The sequence below is a fragment of the Prionailurus viverrinus genome, chromosome D1 (genome assembly GCF_022837055.1).
Source record: "Prionailurus viverrinus isolate Anna chromosome D1, UM_Priviv_1.0, whole genome shotgun sequence".
In the NCBI taxonomy this organism is placed as follows: Eukaryota; Metazoa; Chordata; class Mammalia; order Carnivora; family Felidae; genus Prionailurus; species Prionailurus viverrinus.
In genome coordinates this window covers 10,710,454-10,731,128 of record NC_062570.1, presented here as the reverse complement: position 1 = coordinate 10,731,128, position 20,675 = coordinate 10,710,454, and the positions used below count along the sequence as shown (strand labels likewise).

Here is a 20,675-nt window from a genome sequence, read left to right as displayed (position 1 = left end):
GATTCAGTGTCAGATCTCCCTGTGCCCTTCTCTTACCAGGAAATACATGACTGCACATAGGGCTCACCCAGATAATACAGGAAAATCTCTTCATCTCAAGATCCTTAATCACATAGGCAAAGGCATTTTTTGCCCTACCAATTAACACTCACAGGTGCTAGGGATTAGGGCACGGATATCTTTGGGGGGCCATTATTTTAGCCTTCTGGACCTAGATATTAAGCATAGCCCCTCTCAGAGCTTAACGCCCAAGGCCACAGTGGTGGTCTGACAGTGTTGTGTACCACTGCCACATGGCAAGGACAAACTTACCATCCTGCAGAGTATCATAGCCAGGGTATAGATTCTCAGCTCCTCTAGGACCAAAGAGAGGAATGTTTCCTGAGCTTGCCTCTGGCACCTGCTTTTATATCCCACTGCTAAGTCAAAGCCCACCTGCTCCACTGTCATGTCCTGGACCAGGACTGGCCTCTTCTTTGGATGATTGACAGTGGGATTGCCAGAAGGGATGTGATCCAGTGCTAAGGCTCTAAAAGTAAACCAGTCACCTCAGAACACAGCGCTGGAAAATTCACTCGTTAACCTGAAGAAAGGCAAGACGTAGGGTGGCAAGCCTAGTCTGGAAGTGGGAGGATGTAGGCTTGAGTTATAATTCTGTCACTTGCCAGGTACTTAACCTCTTGCTTTCCTCACCAAGGTAGAAAAGCAAATACACACCTTATAGGGTTATGTTGTGAGAATTAAACAACATAACTAAACAACAACAACAAAGATGTGTATAAGGCATACAGCACCATGCCTGGAGCTCCTGAGACAAGCTCAAAGCATTGAGGCTATGCCTCATCCATTTGGTTTTCCCTCCAACAGTTACCTGAACATGATACTAATGGAGCTGTGGTCATGACCCAGGCAGCCCGGCCCTGCAGGAGCTAACATGCCCCCACCTCACCCCTGTCTGATTCACATGAATGCTCCACTGCCAATTTGAACAAAGTAGTAGGGGACGAAGCCATTTACTCTTGAAGCTTTCCACTTGGCACTTTCTCAAAACAGGGCAACACAGAAAAAAATTACCGAGAAGAGTGCATTTGTGTGCAGGGCCCTGCAATGTGCGAGGATGGCTGGCAGCTGCTAGAAGAGACACCCAACTTTCACAGGATAGACCCAAGCACTGCGCATTGCCCTGACCCTCTGCTCACTACTCATATGAAGAAAGCAGCCCCCGATTTGGGATTTTTAGTTAAATGCTAAAAATTGGAGGTAAATTAATTAAGATATAACTTAAACAACACCAGCCTTCCCTCATCAACAGTTCCTAAGACAGGATAGGCAGCATTAATTGTTGCAATTAATTAGGCATTAAGCTGATAATGGGTACAGCTGCTAACAATTAACAGCTAATTATGTCAAGCACTTTAACCATTTCACAAAAGAAATGGAAATTGGAGGGAAGAGAGAGGGAAATGGAAAGAGAGAAAGCAGTTACCTTATAAACAAATGAGACGCAGTTAGCTCCAAATGCAGCTGGATCCTGCCTTAGAGAGGACAGGAAAAGTGAATACCAGCCCTGTCCCCAGGGAGGCTGAGCTGCATGGAAGCCATTTGATTCTGAATTTGAACCCAGAGGAGACCTGAATCGAATTGACCTGAATAGTGAGCAGAACCAACATGCACCAAGTGGCCATGGCCAACATTACCGGGCGAACATTAACCCACATTGTTAATCCTCACAATACTTCATGGTACTTACTATTATCATCCCCATTTTAAGGATACAGAAACCGAGGCACAGAGATGTTAAATGACTTGTCAAGGTCACACATTCTAAGTGTTAGCATCTGAATTCACACTCAGGCACACTGACTCCAGGGGAGGCAAATGGACACCAAACAAATGGACCTCACTAATTTGAACTTTTAATCAAACCTAGATAGCTATTTTCTACTGAACCATGAGCTCAACCAATTAATTTTAGGAGAAAAAGCATCTTCTAGGAAGTTCAAACTGGAACTGAGCATTTTCTGAAGTAATAATGCTGACAAATTCATAAATCCAAATCACTCTTGATTCAAACCAGTATTTCATTTCTGCTCCCAAATGTAAAGGCCTGTCTCCCTCCTCTCCCTGGGAACCTGCTAACCCACTGGGATGTGCCAGGCAGCTCCTTGGAAGAACCTTATACTATTTCTCCGACTTTGCAGGAAGCATCACTGGTTGGTTTTTACTTGGGCCTTTTGTTTCCAACAAGCTTTATCATCTCATGGGAGAGGGAAGACAAGGTGACAGAAAAATCAGACCCAACTAGCCACCCACCCATGCTCATATACACGTGCGTGCATGTATATGCACACACAGACACCTCACTCAGATGATATACTGAGGAGGAGAGGGTTTCGGCAAAAAGCATCGAGCCTACTTTGCCTTTCTTAAAGCTTGGAGAGACAAAGTAACTTATCTAGTGTCCAGGGAGTGCCAGGTAAAGTCTGAAACACAGGTAAAAGGACTGAAAACTTACATCCCCATGTTTATCAGTACATCTCAGATTTGAGCATGTGTAAGGGTTGCCTGGAGAACTAGTTGAAACACAGATTCCTGGGCCTCTCCCTGAGAGATTCAGATTCAATGGATTTGGGTGGAGCCCAAGAAGCTGCATTTCTGATAAGCACCCAGATGTCAACCTGCTGATCCACAGAATATACTTGCAGAGCCACTGCTCCAATCTACCCCATTTCCAACCACTTGTCCTTATCCCTAGCCATCAGAGCTCATTCAAGGCTCACTACTTGTCCTCCTTTGCCCAATCTCGCCCAGTGGGCACAAGTGTTTGTGTTGGTCCAAGTGATTTGGAAAATTCAGGTGGTACTATTTGGTCATCCGTGACTAGGAACAATTTTTAAACAGAGTCTAGGAAAAGGGGCCAAACAGGCCTCCTGTTCCCACAGCCCTGTACCACCTCCTGTCCCACACCTTGCCTGAGGGTGGGGGAGCTCTGTTTGCTGGGAGTAAATATGAAACTGTGCCACATTCAAACAGTACTGAGAGGACTCTGAATCCACAAGTGCCTCTGCCTTTGCTGATACAATGCCAGTCTCCCTCACCATGACTCCCGAGGGGGCTGAGACCTGCCTTCTTGTGCCCTAAGGCCAAGCCCTTCAGGCCCACCACTACATTCAGGGGCTCTTTGTGATTACCACCACTGCCGCCCCCCCCTCCTTTCTCTTGGAGCTGGGACTCAGGGCTACCAGAGTCCTGACACTACAATCAGAGCTGTAGGGACCATCTCCGGGTCAGAGCCAGCCGGTCCAAAATGAAGCACTGACAGAAGCAGGGAACATTCCTTCAAGGCAGAAAGGACATTTGTGCAACTGGTTTCAGGCTGCATTTACGGGTCAGTGGAGGATGAGGTGCCCAGAAACATGAGGCCCAGGTGAAGTAAAATCACCAGGTTTCTGTACACTCTCCTTCAAAGGGGTTCACAACTCCTGTCTCAGTATGGTAAAGAGAAGTCTCTAAAAAACGCAGACATTGAACATTGGGGACTTAATGTGTGATCTTTGCTAGGGTTAATTTGTTTTAATGTTTGTTTGTGTGTGTGTGTGTGTGTGTGTGTGTGTGTGTGTGTGTGTGTGTCGGGGGGGGGGGGAGGAAGGAGAACTCGAGTGAGCATGAGCGGGGGAGGGGCATAGAAGGAGACACAGGATCCAAAGCAGGCTCCAAGCTCTAAGCTGTCAGCACAGAGCCCAATGCAGGGCTCTAACCCACGAATGCCAAGTCATGACCTGAGCCAAAGTCGGAGGCTCAACCAAGTGAGCCACCCAAACACCCCGCCCCATAATCTTTTAAAGTAACCTGCGGAGGCAGGGTGAGCTTGTCCTCTGTCTCTGTCTCAAAAAAAAATTTAACTTTAAAAAACTAAAAAAATATTATAGGGGCATTAAGCATATAATAGAGTCTGAAAAAAAAAATCAAGAATACTTACTAGTAATATAATTTCAAGTGACCTGAATAGGCCATGATTACTATTTTGGAGTAGAACCTTCCTTTTATTTTTTTAAGGAGTTTTTTTTTTTTTTTAATGTTTGCTTATTTTTGAGGCTTAGGGGGAATCAGAGAGAATCCCAACCAGGTTTCACACTGTCAGCACAGAGCCTGATGTGAGACTCGAACCCACGAACTGTGAGATCATGATCTGAACCAAATTCAAGAGTCAGACACTTAACTGACTGAGCCTCCCAGACACCCCATAGAACTTTCCTTTTGTTTCTGAAACCTATTCCCATATAATAACCTTAGAAGGGTAATTATAAATACGGATGAATTTTTTTTAATCTGCATGCACATGTACAGACAGACCATGCTAGTATAAGAAAACACATCTTCAGTACATAATATACATATTCATTGGTCCCTACACTCCTTCCATCCCACACTCAGGCAACAAAGATTTTTTTCTCCATAATGTCTCCTAGCAGCCAAACACAGGCACTGCTAATGAATATTAATTGACCTAGCATCTTGTGGTGATGAAACTGCAGATTTCCCTGTCTCATTTGGTTGCTAGGGAACCATGTGAGACAGCCATGGGGCCCTGGGACCTAGGCTTGTTAAGTGCAGGGCAGGGTTAAACCACAAATCAGAAATACTCCGCCTGATTAATTGTGTATGCCAGCCGCTATGTATATGTATGTGATCCTGTCAAATAAACAAGAAGCAAATAAATATCAATAGGCAGTTTGGCGGTAGGCAGGCAAGCTGGTGGGGATGGGGGTAGACTCACCCTCCTCCGGCATCTCCTGGACCATCATTTCTTGTTGCATCTCCTTCCTAGGGCTCCACTGGCACCACTGTACCTTCCTCGCCATTCTTCAAGGTCTACATGGAACCATGTGGTTGGTGCTGGGACCACACCTGGGAAGAGGAAGGAGGAAGTGTGGTAGTTGGATGTAATTACCCTGAAAATTGCAAGCTTCATTTCCATCCACCCAGGGCCATCTCAGATGCAAACAAGCCGATGAGTGAAGCTGGCCTGCCTGCAATTTTTCTTCTGCACCTGACTTTAAGCTCTTCTTTTCTCCTTCCTATCCGTTTTCCCTTCTGCCTACTCAACTAATAGCAAACTCCTCCTCACTGGTACTGGCCTCTGGTCTGGCCACCCCATCACCTCATACTGCATAAAGATCATATTTGATTGCTCAGTTTTCTGGAAGAGACCCTGTGAACTCTCCTACTTCTCTTTTTTCCCCTAGTCTTATCTCTATAAGCCCTTACTTTGCACCAATTTTCCTGATCATTCTTCCCTTCCTTTTGACTAGACATTCCCCCTACAAAATAAAGTCATCCCTGTCCTTGGGTCTCTTCCCGTGATATACCACCAGGCATATCAAAAGCACTCTCTATTCTGTTTGGCAGGCTATCTAAAGTGGAGGGTTGGGCTCCAGACCTGGCACCTGCAGGCTTGACTGGGAAACTGAAGTGGGAGCTTTGGTCCCTTGGAAGTGAAAGGGAATGAGGCTGGTGATGGTGGGTGCTCTCATGTGGACATTATCTGGTTCTTCCTCAGGTAGCTGACATCAAGTGCAACCATGAAGATAATTTTCTTCCAAAGACTACTCTGCAATCCATTATAAACTGGTATTTATTTAAAACATATACATATATTGGGGCGCCTGGGTGGCGCAGTCGGTTAAGCGTCCGACTTCAGCCAGGTCACGATCTCGCGGTCCGTGAGTTCGAGCCCCGCGTCAGGCTCTGGGCTGATGGCTCAGAGCCTGGAGCCTGTTTCCAATTCTGTGTCTCCCTCTCTCTCTGCCCCTCCCCCGTTCATGCTCTGTCTCTCTCTGTCCCAAAAATAAATAAACATTGAAAAAAATAAATAAATAAATAAAAATAAAACATGTACATATAAAAAATTCACATTTTTATTTCTATCCATTTTTCATTTAGTATTAATTGAGCACTTCCTCTCGGTCCAGAATTTTCGCTGGCCCCTGTGTGGATTCAATGGTGAATCCAAACCAACATAGTCTGTGGTGGTATGGAGCTTAAGACATCATGGGGAATGCAAAATAATAACAATCTCACATATAAAGTCACAACTGTGCTAAATGTGATAAGGAGAGGCATATGGGACTATGGGGCAAGGAGCTGCTCACCTAATCTTGGGGCTCAGGAAGGCTTTCCTGAGGACATTGACTGTGTCCTGAGAAGTACTAACCTCACATTCTCTGCCATCCATGACCTCACCAACATGAACCGGTGTGTTTCTTCCAGGTGCAGAGGGGGTTGTGGGTGCAAAAGGCTCTAGGCATTTCTAATTTTTTTTTTTTGATGTCTATTTTTCCAAGAGAGAGAGAGACAGAGAGTGAGTGGGGGAGAATACGAAGCAGGCTCCAGGCTCCCAGCTGTCAGCACACAGCCTGACTCAGGGCTCAAACCTGTGAACCATGAGGTCATGACCTGAGCTGAAATCAGAGGCTAAATGGACAGACCCACCAAGGTGCCCCTCTAGGCATTTCTAAATAGAAAAGAAAGGTAAACTCATTTTCTTTGTCTCTCCTAGTTCTGAATCCAAAAATGTTGAATTATCACAAAGATTCCAAAGGAGACTTAAGTCATCAAACACTTCCAGTGAATGGGTCCTGGTGGCTATAGGCATCTTTATCAGTTAAGGATGTGTGTGGGAGCAGAGGTGAGGGTGCAGGTGCTTAGGACTGGAGAAACCAGAAAGTCCCATGGCTCCTCTCAGGACAGGTAAAGGGTGGAGAGATATCCTAAGAAAAGGAGAGAGGATCCCAGAGTGAGAACATGGGGAGAGACAGAGAGACGGAGAAACAGACAAAAGGCCCAATGCTGGTGGCCAACAAGGAGACCAGGGAAAGACATCAAAGGAGGGCTTAAGGGACAGAACAGCTGCTGCCCTCTCCAGTTTCTAGTACAAAATCTTAAGTACAATCTGTATTTCCCAAATACCTTGTGGAGTAAATTTATGAGAAAGAGTTAAGGCTGCCTTAACATTAGTTTATTAAAACAGAACCTGCCTCTAGCTGCAACTGGACTAAGGTGAGAATGGAAAGGGGCTCAGAGCCTTCATTCAGCCTTTCTGTAGGAATCCCCTCACTTATTTCTCCAGAGGGATGTCTCACTTCCATTTGAACGCAAAGTGACCAGGAAACCCCCTCTTCCTGAGGCAGCAGTTCCAATGCTACCTATTTCCTTGTATCAAGAGCAAATCTGCCTATACCCATCCCTGGGCCACAACTGGCTCCTTGTCATGTGAGAGCCCGTTAGATACATGAAGACATGCCTTCTTCATATCACTGTCCTCATTCATTCATGTATTCATTCCCTCTCCAAACGCTAACCAAGAGCCTGCTCTGTAATGTCCAGGGACTGGGCCGTGGCAAGACAACTATAAAGAAAGCCAGACTTGCCCTCAGCAGCCAAGAATTTTCTGTGGGAAATAGTAAGTTGACAATTTCCATACTGAGAAGTTACAAACAGAAAAGAGCCCATCCTTGTTGGGCATTTTAAGAACCCACTAAAATGAAATTAGTTTTATTTTTATTAGGATGTGTTTTAATGTACAAGGTTCTAGCTGTAGCCTTTCTATTCCAGGCCATAATCCAGAGGGGACTGAGTAAATGTAAGCAAGGGTGTCTGGCTATTGGAATGAGAAACACCAGGCTGCCACTCAGATCCAGCCACCCCACATACAGCGAGTAAGAGACAGTTCTTTGTATTTAAAAGAAACCTGAGCTATTACCTCAGGAGATTAACTCCATAAGAAGAAGTGGGAAAGATGTGAGGCAAAATAGCTCCCTGGTCCTCTGGTCAAGTCAAGAAGGAAGACGGAATCTCCTCAGTCTATGTGCTGAAGTCCCTAGCCCTTCAGAGCCTTGGATTCTTACCACAGAAACATCCCACTAGGCTCCATGAAACGTAACACAATAGCTGGGATTTTTCTATGCTGAACACTCTTTGGGTTTTCAATTGGTTCTTTCTCAGGTCTACCTCAGGAATTTGGGGCACGCGCTCCCCGGCTGGCTGGGATACAGGGCTGGGAGTCAGCAAAATGAGAAATGCCTGGAAACTGAATTTGGTTTACTAAACGCTTATAAAGCGGTTCAAGCCTCCCTTGGTTTGTCTTTCTAGCAGTGTTCTGAAAGCCCTCGGCCTTTAACCTTGTGAAGGACGCATGTGGGTGATGCAGACAGTAGATGGACCAGTCCAGCCATAATGCAGAGAGGTACTGCCCAGGGAGCCTAGACCACTACCCACGCCCACTGCTACTCTTCAGCGTCTTGGAGATTGGAATCTAAAATACCAGAACGCTCAAATATTACTGTTAACTCCACTATTTGCTCTGGCATTGGGAATAGGTCACTGATAGGAGTTTGGAGACCACAAGTGGCTTTGAGATAGCATATTGTCTATCCTCTACCTCTCAACCAAACCATCTTAAACAAAGGAGTATCTGTCCTCTGCTGGCATAAAAACAAACATGGGAATGTAAAATGGTGCAGCCACTTGGGAAAATATTTTGGCAATTCCTCACAATGACAAACACAGAGTTTTGGCCCATCAATTATACTCCTTGATATCTACCCAAGAGAAATGAAATACAGTCACACAAAAACTTGGACATAACATATGTTCATATCAACATTACTCCTAACAGCCAAAAATGGAAACAACCCAAATATCCATCATCTGATGAATGGATAAACAAAATGTGGTATACCTATCCAAACAATGGAATATTATTCATCTATAAAAGGAATGAAGTACTCCTACATGCTGTAACCTGGATAAATCTTGGAAACATGCTAAACAAAAGAAGTCAGTCACAAAAGGCCACATATTGTATGATTTCATTTATGTGAACTGTCCAACACAGGCAAATCTATAAAAAAAAAGAAAACAGATCAGTGATTGCCTATGGATGGGGGCAAGGGGAGTGGGGGTGAGACATGGAGTAAGTTCTAATGGGTACAAGTATTCTTTTGGGAATAAAATATTCTAAAATTGGACTATGGTAACAGTTATAAAACTCTGTAAACTAAGAACCAGTGAACTTTATATTTTAAATAGGTTGGCTTTATGATATGTAAATTATACATCAAGAAAACTGTGAGGGAAAGGAGGAGGGGCATATTTTAGAACCACAGAGGATAGTTTTCTGGTGCCAGGGGTAAGATGCTCTGGTCTCCTGATAGTGCATATCTGTGTGTGTGTCTATATATTTCCTAAGCTCGGTCACAAACACTCCTAGTATAGAAGAATTATTTTGGTGGCCACCAATAAGCCATGCCTCCCTGCAATCACACCCTCTTTATATAGTGCCCTCCCACAGAGACTCTGGCCATGGCCGCTGACCTGCTTTGGTCACCGGGACATTAGCAAGCATGACTCAAACACAGTGGATTAGTGCTTGCACACTGAGGCTTGTCCTCTTGGAAGGCACTCAGTTGGGTCCCTGAGCCACTATGAGGAGAAGCCCAGCAACACACCAGAGAGGTCACAAGGAAAGAGACAGAAAGTTAGAGAAGGCCCCAAGTATCCCAGCTGAGGCGGAAGCCATGGAGTGAAGGCTCCATCGTGCATGTTCTGGCCCCAGCAGCCACTCATGGAACAAAAGAGACATCCAGTTGAACCGAGCTCCAAGTGCAGACTCATGAAAAAGAAAACACTGCCACTGTTAAAGCCATTAAATTTGGCAGAGGCTTGTTCTGCAATACACACAGAAAACACCCTGAAAGACGTGACACCCTGGCACTCACTGATCTGATGATGGACTTCACTCTGATGCCCTTGAGTTCCAAGATGGATCTAAGAAGAAACATGATTTCAATGTGTGTATACGTGCCATTTGTCACTGCTGTTTAGTGCAATTTAACACAATATTTATCTCACTGCCATATCAGTTCCCATCACTAGGAACTGCTGTACAGGGATTCTGTGCTTGGCAATGAGATTGATTATGGTTATTATAGTAAAGGCTGGAAGAATGAATTTCATCAGGAAAGTTGAAGCTGCAGTGACAGCCTTGCGCGTTGACTCATGAACATCAAACAGCACCCTGAGTGCTGAACCCAGGGCACCCTGGGACCGAGATGCTGGAGCTGGTAGGACACACCTGATACCAAAGGGCCACCAAGACACAGAAACACAACTTTCTTAAACCATTTCCCTAGAGTCTTACTGCCTTTCCCATTGACTGACCATCTCAGCAAGCAAAGCATTTTGGGAAAAAATTCACGTATCTCCACTAATGAGTGGATCTACCCTCAGACGACGACATGGGTGGGAACTTTCAGAAACACATGACTTCACTAGTGGCTCCGAGGCATCTGTTTGCATGTCCCCTGACTGCTGCACCACGTACTCTGTTTTGAAAATATTAGCAGTGCACATGTCTCCCTGTGTAATAAAACATTTTGACAGCTAAGACTCTGTCAAATAAAGGGTTTTGTGTGGGGTTTATTTGAGGGTTGGAATATTGTGAAATACTATATTTTAAAATATTATATTTTAAAAGATAAACCCAGGGGCGCCTGGGTGGCGCAGTCGGTTAAGCGTCCGACTTCAGCCAGGTCACGATCTCGCGGCCCGTGAGTTCGAGCCCCGCGTCGGGCTCTGGGCTGATGGCTCAGAGCCTGGAGCCTGTTTCCGATTCTGTGTCTCCCTCTCTCTCTGCCCCTCCCCCGTTCATGCTCTGTCTCTCTCTGTCCCAAAAATAAATAAACGTTGAAAAAAAAAATTAAAAAAAAAAAAAAGATAAACCTGGAAAATTTAGGGCTAAAAACAGTGTTTTCTCTCTCCATGTCAGGTCCTCACCACTCAATTCAATTAATTGCCTCATTTTCCCACTTCATCTCATCACAGTTACAGCTCCACACCTGAAATACAGGGTCTGGGCATAAGGGAGGTCATCTTTCTCCTAAATGGAAGACTTGTTTGAAATTCCTGACAGCAGTCAGAAGGACTGTATGCAACTGCTGGTCTCTTCTCTGGACGCTGCTTCTCCGTGGCCTCATTAGACTCACTGAGACCTCCCTGGACCTTTACCATTAAAGGGAGAAAATGAGATTTGCCAGATGGTTTTTAGCAAGGGGCTGAGCTCTCCCACTAACACAGCATTAATGAAATTCACCTTCTGAACCCTTTAATTGCTTCTAGCAGCACTTCACCTACAATCAGTGCTCTTCTGTTCCTACTCCCATTTTCTTGTTTTGAAAAATAATAGTGTGACACACGCTTTGATTAGAAGACATAGGACTGGCCACACTCCTTAGCACCCAGTGGATCGGTCCCACCTGAAAATGCTCACCAACCAGTGGTAAACAAATGGAAAGGACATAAAAGTTGAGAGGGAGTCTCTGTAATTGAGCTTCATAATGAGAGGAAACACAAGAAGAGCTTCTATTAATAATGACACAGAAATTAGAGGTCACCCAAAGAGAGACCTGGTACACTCAACATTCACATTAGCTTCACACAAAAACCACTGTAGATCTTTCCAAAAGACTAGTGTGGGCAATAGTGATGTTGTTTATCAGATTTATCTGGTACCTGCAGAACGTTCTTCCACCTAGGGGGAATTGGGCCAACCTCAAGCACATCACAGAGAGAAAAAATTTTGACCGGTATCAGGGAGTAATTAATGCAAAGTCAACTGAACACCAAAACAGAGCCTTTTTGTCCTATACAAATTATGTCCAAGTGGTTTCCTCCTAAGGAACAGGAGGCGTCATATATGTGCTAAGGGCAGCACTGATGGGCCCTGGGGGGAAGGTGGGAGGCAGGGGGCAGATTACAAGGAGTGTATCCAATCGGATATTCGTCTCATCAATTCTATTTGAAAAAACAATTCCCAGCTCTTTCCTTCTGCCTACCCCCACCCCATGGGCTGGATTGAGGGAAATTCATTATTGTATGATGAGTCAATATCAAATTCTAATAAAGAGATAATTTTTTTAAATCCCATTGTGTGGATGGCTCATTATACATCCAGATAACTCTTGGGTATATTAAAATTGTTCATTGCCATAAATTATAATGGTATCAAAATAGATTTCCTTTGCAAAGGGACTTCCATTAATATGATTTATATAACCACCCAAAAATGAGATTTGCACAGGGATAATCTGGAGGTTATGAACACCTTGTCTGGGTCAGATTTTAAAGCTCCTTTAGGCATGTAGGGTATGAAGACACGCTTCCAACTACGGGTTTGCTACAGGTGGGACTCTGGCCACCACGGACTTGTCCCCAAAGCTTCTTGGCTCCACTGATGTCTCAGAATTCCTTCCTCATGTGCCTAACTGAATTCCATAAATAAGGAAGACAAGATAGTTCACCTTCCCAAAGAAAAACTGAAATTCAAATGTAACCACACAAGAGACTGCAAGGAATTTAATTAAGGTCAGGGGCTGGGTCTATTCTTCTTTGCACCCCCCAGTGCCAACTACATACAGCTTGGACGTGGTAAGTTGTGGACAAACTTTATAAAATAAGGGAATAAATGAAAATATAAGATCTCTATTTCCAATCGCATTAAACCAATAGATAAGGGGCACCAAGTCAGGAACTGTAGTGACGTGTCTCCCCCTCCCACAAAATTCATGCCCAACTCGAACTTGTGAATAGGATCTCTACAGATGTAATGGAGATGAAGCCACACTGGATGAGAGTGGGCCCTAACACCAATATGACTGGTGTCCTTTTAAAAAAAAAGGGGGTATCTGGACATAGACACACAGGTACAAAGGCCACGTGAAAGTGGAGGCAGAGACTGTAGCGCTGCCTCTACACCAGGGAACGCTAGGATTGCCAGCCACGAGCAGAAGCTGGAAGAGGCAAGGAAGGATTCTCACCTACAGTCTTCAGAGGAAGCATGGCCCTATTAGCATCCTGATTTGGGACTTGTAGACTCCAGAATTCTAAGAGAATAAATTTCTGTTGTTCGAAAACACCCCATTTTTAGCACTTTGCTACAGCAGTCCTAGCAAACTAATATAGACCCTTGGGACAAGACCTCAAGGTCCACAGGCAATCCTACTGAGAATTCAGTGAGAAAGCAGAGACAAGTTTAGACCACCTTGTAAGACACTTGGGTATGAAGGAAGGGTCAACTTTGGCACCATCGACTGGTTCTGCCCTCATCTCTTTTCTTCCTATCAAGAGAAAGAAGGAAAGACACACAAGTCATCCATAGTGACTCACCATACACTCTTGTTTCACAGGACTTTGAACTCCTAATGCCTATGGCATTCACCTCCAGATCATACCAGCCCTTCACACCCTAGCTCCATGCTTCCCATCTAAAAATCTTATAGCCCAATACCGATCCTCTGTCTTCAGCCTAACAACCATCTCCTCCAGTAACCCTAACCCTAACAACTATCTCCTCCAGTAATCACAGATATTCATTCATTTGTTCAATCAATTAACCCATAATCATGCCCCAGATATGTAAGTCAGATATGACTTAGCATTCCAAATTTGTCCCTTCTGAAGTCAACCTCCAAATATGAGTTGCTATGTGTTCTTCCAAGGGTCGTGAGCCATGCTGTCTCATATAACTTTCTGTAATGATGAAAAATGTTCCATGTCTGTGCTGTCCAGAACTATAGCCACTAGTCAGTCACTAATGTGACTAAGAAACTGAATTTTTAATTGTATTTAATTTTAACTTTAATTAATTTAAATTTAAATGGTAATATATGGCCCATGGCTACTAGAGCAGATAGTTTAGGTCTAGAAGCAATTTTTTATTCAGACACAAAGAGCCTCAAAGACATGTCACTCACTCACTTACACACGTACACACACACACACACAAACACACACATACACACTCACACCCCTCCCGAGGAGGAGCATTAATGCAGAGCAATAAGAAGGAAAAGACACCTCACTTAACTATTCCAAAATTTCCAAGTCTATCTTAGCTCACAATGGAATTAATAGCCTACATCACTATGCAAATCAGTATTAGTTTAATTCCTCTCCCCCAAACCCCCAAACTGCTTTCAAATTGTACCCCTTTGGGCCACTGAGAATAAAAAATGGGCCCATTACTGAACCTCCCACTCCTTAATGGCTGTTCCTTTAGCTACATAAAGACCCTGCTGGTGACTTGAAATTACCACTTACAAGGGCTTAAGTAAATTCTTAAGGTACCAATCTTCTTCCCAGTCTGGGGGAGAGAGAATTGGAGGTAGGATACTGGAGACTTTTCTTCCAGTTACTGTTATTCCATCAATAACCCCTCAGGTCTATCTCCAGTTCTGCTAGAACAACCCTCCCCACCAACTTACCCCAGCAACATAAAGTAATGGGTTTGAATTTCACCTCTGCTATTTTCCTGGATCTGATTCCAACCTCTGTTTCTTACAAGTGTGTGACCTTGCATAAGTTCTAAGAGCATTTATAACATGGGGCAAAGTCATAACTATCTGTGCAGAGTAAATGGAGTAAGGAATAGGAAATACCTATTGCACTATCCCTATTTCTACTTTTCTAAGTAGGACTTTCAAAAAAAGAAACCAGAATCTTCCTTATGAACAGATACTGAGCAGTTGGAAGACAGTGTCCTTAAAATACATGAGGAAGCAACAGCCCCATGCTGGCTCAGTGAGGACTCTGGCTACATGGCACCAAATACCTAAATATTTGCAACTATCCAAATGTCTCAGGTTTTCCATGTTAACCCAGATAGTGCCAATAAAGGAAGCATGGTCTGGGAAGCACCGTATGGGTGGTTTGCTCTGATCATGGTAATGGCAGCATTACAGTCTGGGGTTGTAGCTACAGAGTTCCTGACCCAGGGCAGACAGAAAAAAGATTTTTCAGCTTCTGTCTTGACACAGGCAGGCCTCTGGTACTGAAATAAGTACAGGGCTTGTTTCTCTGACTTGAATCATAGCTGCCTAAGTTAGCTGAGAGAGCTTTTTAAGATTTTTCTCATCTCAGGGTGGCTCTCAGCAGAGCCCTGTTTGATCAATAATAAAATAGCTATCCAGCCACTTTGGCTGAGCACAAAATGAAGTTTGATTTTCACAGGGATGCCAATGTGGAGGACGACTCCCAAGGGCACTCTGCTTTGTGGAGATTCCGGGCTAAGATCTGGGCCTGGTGACAACCTAGCTGAGTCCCTTGATGGAGGCACATGTGTCTGGTACAATGGAAATACCCATGTTGCCTGCTAGTGATTTTATACTTCATGTGGTTTGTCAGCTTGCAATGATGGCAGGAGTCTTTGTACTTTCTGCCTATGCACAGGGCAGAGTTGGACCCTGAGAACATATACCAAGGCTGTGTTCAGTGGTGCCCCTTTTCCATCCCCAGTCACCTTCACCCTCCCCTGCTCCCTACTCCTATCCCAAAAGAATATTAGTGTTTAAAAAAACACATAAACAATTTCATTTTCAATACATAAAAAAAACTAACAATAATGCCAGACTACACTTTCCCCTTCTTTAAATGCTTATTAATTTCTTCAACAAACATTTACTGGGTTTCCTAAATGCCAGAATCTGTATCAGACCTGAGGATACAGAGGGGGAGACAGACATCAAAACAAGTCTTTGCATCAAGTGTTAAAACAGATGTCTGGCAGTTGAGTGTGATCTTCGGGGTTAGACGCTGTGAATGCCAGCACTCCAGGGCACCAGTTCCCTGGCTCCCCTATCTCACTGGCCATTCTTTTTTTGGTATTTTGTGCTCATTCCTCCTCATCTTCCCCACCACGAAGCAGAGAAGGGGCCTCAGGATGCAGCCTTCTCTTTTTGTCTATACTCACCCTCCAGGTGGTCTCTTGGGGCTTTAGATGTTGTCTCTATGCTGTGACTCTCATTTGTTCCTTGAGCCTTGAAAAATTTATTTCTCAAGCCCTGACCTGAGCTCAAAATCGCAGGTTCATTTATCCAACTGCCTGTTTGCCATCTCCTCTTGGAAGTCTACGATAGAGAGCTCACACTTAGTGACTCCCAAACTGAATCGTGATCTTCCCTAACCCTCATCTCCCATCTTCCCATCTCAGTGGAGAGCTGCTGCATCCCTCTAATGGCTCAGGCCAAGACCCCTTGAGTCATCCTGGACTCCCACCCTCTTCTATACCCCACATGCAATCCATCAGCAAATCCTGTTAGCTCTGCCTTCAAGCCATACCCATCACTGTTGCCCCCCTGGTCTAAGGCTACATTGTCTCTCTCCTGGATTACTGCAGTAGCTTCTTAACTGAGTTCTCTGATGCCAGACTTGTCTGCATACTTTATTCTCAGTAAGACCTAGATCATTTCATTCCTCTGTTCCAATCCCTCCACTGGCTTCCCATCAATCTGAGATGATCCAGGGCTCCATCCTCTGCACCTCTCCTCTCTCACTGTGTTCCAGCCACAGTGACTTCCTGCCTCCTCCTTGAACATGCCATACATGCTCCCGCCTTATGGTCTTCTCTTTCCCCAGGTATCTTTCAGACTCTTGCCCTCACCTTCTTCTGGTCTCTAGGAAGTGTCAATGAGCCCTTCCCTTACTACTATCTAAAATAGTACCCATCACCTCTCCATGTACCCCCTGTAACTTTGCCTTGACTTGTTTTGTTTCTTAGCTCCACTCACATATGACATAGGTGAGCTGGGTTTCTTGTTTGTATATTGTCTTTATCCCCTTACTAGAATCAACTCCGTAAGATCAGGTTCTGTTTTTGACCAAGACTATAATCCTAGAGCCTAGAGGACTGCAATCACATAGTAGAAATTCAATAAATGCCTGTTGAATAGATGAACAAATAAAATACCTTTCATTAAAATGGCTGCAAGATTTTGGATCATGCGACCATGTGACCCTGGTGACTCCTGATTAAAACTAGCAATCTACACTGATCATGAGAGCCATGTATGTCATTTTACATTCTCTAGTAATTATAGTTTAAAAATCAAAACAGGTGACATTAATTTTAATAATATATGTTACTTTACCCCATATGTAAAATATCATTTAAACAAATAAGCAATATACAAATTATTAATCAAGTACTTTATGCTCTTCTATACTAAGTTTTCAGAACCAGGTTTGTATTACACACTTGTAAGGCATCTCACTTTGCACTTGCCATGTTTTCAAGGGCTCAACAGCCACATGTACCTACTGGCACCCATATCAGACATTAAGAGGGTCATAACAGTGAGTGGGTAACTGCCTTTACTGTCAGCATCAATGTTTATCTTCCTTTCTTCTGCTTTTATTATTCCAACTACAGGCATACCTCTTTTTATTATACTTCACTTGCTTTTCACATATTGTTTTGTTTTGTTTGTGTTTTTTTGTTTTGTATTATTTTGTTTTACACCTTGAAGGTTTGTGGCAAGCCTGTGTGGATCAAGTCTATTGGCACCATTTTCCAACAGAATTTGTGTACTTCGTGTCTCTGTACCACATTTTGCTAATTCTCACAGTATTTCTAACTTTTTATTATTGTATTTGTTAAGGTGATCTGTGATCAAGATCATTGATGTTACTCCTATACAATTATTTGAGGGCACCACAAACCATACATATGAAGCTGCAAACTGCAATGTGCAAGGAAGGTGAAGGAATAGGAGGATCCTAGGCTTACTTCATCCCAAAGGTACACCTAGATAACACCCACATCAGTATAAATAACCCACAAAGTGACATAAAGATTGGTAGAACAGACTCTCCACAGCTAAATGTGGAGAAGAGGCCACACTGAAGAGGACAGGAAGGGAAAGGAGGGTGGAGACACAGTCAGGAGACAAATGGACCAGCAGGACTGTCTGATGGAGGGAGAGATACAATGATGATAGAGAGTGGAGAAGAGGGGACCCCACACTGGGTACCCAAGGCACAGGGGACACACACTGGGAAGATTAATCCCCATAACATTTGGCTTTGAACACCAGGGGAGCCTAACTTCATGAGTTCTTACCATCAGTGCAGCTTAACAGCTAGGATCTGAGAGCCAGAGAGCTACAGGAAACTGAATCCCTACCCTTAAAGAGACATTGCAACAAACAACTCCACCAAGATACAGGATGAAGCAACATCAAAAAAAAAAAAATCCTGGGGTGTAAGGAAGGGAAATGGATTTACTCATCTCGGAGCATCTGAGGAGGGGCAGGATCTTTAGGAGACTGCTCCAGAAACAAAGGAGCTGGTAGGTACCATTTCTCTCCCACCTCCCCTAGTCTAGAAAAATGGACACCTGTGGAAACCAGTTCCATACCAACAGTCTCCACCTGATGTGCTAAAAATGAGCTTGGCCCCAGCACTGTCCTGTGGCCACATCCCCTCCAGCCAGGCCTCGGCTGCAGGTCCCCTCACACAGTATACCTGAACAAATGGCACCACAGAGGCCACCCCTGTGCATGCCAAGAGACTTGCCCCATCTAATCCTGCTCCAAATTTTTCAAAAGTACCTCCAGGTGCTCTCCCAAAACATACCTGTGCAAACTTTGCTAACATTGTGTGTCTTGCCCCCACGTTCCCCAATGGACCCCAACTCCACTATGCCCTTGGCCAAAGCCCATCCAAAGTGGTACCATAAGCCTGGCATTGTGCAAACAGCCCTGACAGAGGCCAACATCATTCCAAAGTGACTCCTGCCTTGGGGAGAGAAGATAAACACACACAAAAGCCCAACTGTGGCCCCAGGAGTGGGCTGGGGAAGACATTTGGTGTGATTGCAGGCCACACCCACCAATGAAAGTTTCTCAGAAGATGATACAGGGAGAGTGTCCTTCAGTTCAGGGCTACTAAAACTCTGACAAACACCTGATATGATTCAATTCAACACCAAGGCAGCCCCAGCTTGATCCACTAACAACACAGCGATAAAACCCTGCCCACAACAGGCAGAGAGAGCCATCACAAATGACTGGACTAGAGGAAAAAGTGGCCCAGCCACAATAGTAGGATGTATGTGCAATAAACACAGGAAACACACGTGAAGTTCCAGGTTCTAATGAACAGGGGACACCACACTACAGGGCTCCACAGAACCTCTTTAGAAGGCCATCACTTTCAAGAGCAGGAAAGAGAGCTTATTTACCTAACATATAGAAACAGACACAGAGTTAGATAAAATGAGGATACAGAGGAAAATGTCCCAAAGGAAATAAAAGGACAAAAATCACAGTAAGAGAGATAAATGAAACAGAAGCAATGTGCCCAAAAAAGAATTTAAAGTACTAGTCAAAAAGATATGCATTGGACTTTAGTAAAGAGGGTCAGTGAGACCCTCAACAAAGAGATAGCAAACATAAACAAGAACCAGTCAGAAATGAAGAACTCAATAACTGAAAATAAAAATACACTACAAGGAATAAACAGAAGACTAGAGGAAGATAAAGAACAGATCAGTGACCTGGAGGACGAGTAATGGAAAACAATCAAGCTGAACAAGAGAGAGAAAGAAGAATAAAATACGAAAACAGACTCAGGAAACTTAACGACACTATCAAATGTAGTAACATTCACATTACCAGAATCCCAGAAAGAGGAGAGAAAGGGGGGCAGAATATGTATTCAAAGAAATAATAGCTCTAAACATCCCAAATCTAGGAAAGGAAACAAAAATCCAGAACCGGGAGGTACAGAGAGCCCCCCACAAAATTATCCCAAAGAGTTCTCCACCAAGACACATGGTAATTAAAATGGCAAAAAGTAGTGATAAAGAGAGAATTTTTTAAGCAGCAAGAGAAAAGAAAGCAGCTACATACAAGGGAAACTCCATAAGGCTATGAGCTGATTTTGTAGCAGAAACTTTGCAAGCCAGAAGCAAGTGGCAGAATATATTCAAAGCGCTGAAAGAAAAAAAAAACGTGCAGCCAAAAATATTCTATCCAACAAGGATATCTATCATTAATAAGAAAAGCAGAGATCATTTCCCAGACAAAGAAAACTCAAATTCATTACCACTAAACAAGCCCTAGAAGAAATATCAAGAAGACCTCTTTGAGTGGAAACGAAAGACCATACACAGGAGTAAGAAAAGTAGGAAACACAAAAGCATTAAAATTAAATCTACTTATAAAAATCAGTCAAGTTATTCACAAAATGAAAGCACATAAATTATGACACCCTATACCTAAACGTGGTGGTCAGAGGAATAAGGAATGGGTTCAAGATTAAAAGACCATCAACTTAATATAGACTGCTACATACATATGATGTTATACACAAACCTAATGGTAACTGTAAATCAAAACCAAGTAACAGATATGAAAAAATATAAATGCAAGTATATCACTAAAGAAAACCAGAAAACTTGAAGAGAAGACAGCAAGAAAGGAATAAAGAACAACAAAAACAACTTTAAACAAGTTTTTAAAAAATGGCAATAAGTATGAAGATGTCAATAAGTACTATGAATGTAAATGGACTAAACACTCCAAAAGAGGGTGAAAGAATGGATAAAAAAGAAAGACCCATCTATATGTTGCCTACCAGAGATTCATTTAAGACCTAAAGACACTATATAATCATGAAAGGAACAACCCAACAACAAGATAACAATTATACATATTTATGAACCAAATGGGAGCACCAAAATATAAAATCAAGTAATATCAAACATAAAGTAATTGGTAGTAATATAATAATAGTAGTGGACTTAAACACCCCACTTAAATCAGTGGACAGATCACCTA

The 20,675-nt window shown here is 43.5% G+C and overlaps 1 long non-coding RNA gene across 1 annotated transcript in view; it reads right to left on the bottom strand.

The window, feature by feature from the left end:
• LOC125176297 (uncharacterized) overlaps window positions 1-20,675 on the bottom strand; it is a 509,320-nt gene that overhangs the window by 366,037 nt on the left and 122,608 nt on the right. Inside the window, exon 2 of the long non-coding RNA XR_007156211.1 lies at window positions 4,778-4,908. This is a non-coding gene — a long non-coding RNA (uncharacterized LOC125176297). The remainder of the gene's footprint in view (window positions 1-4,777; window positions 4,909-20,675) is intronic.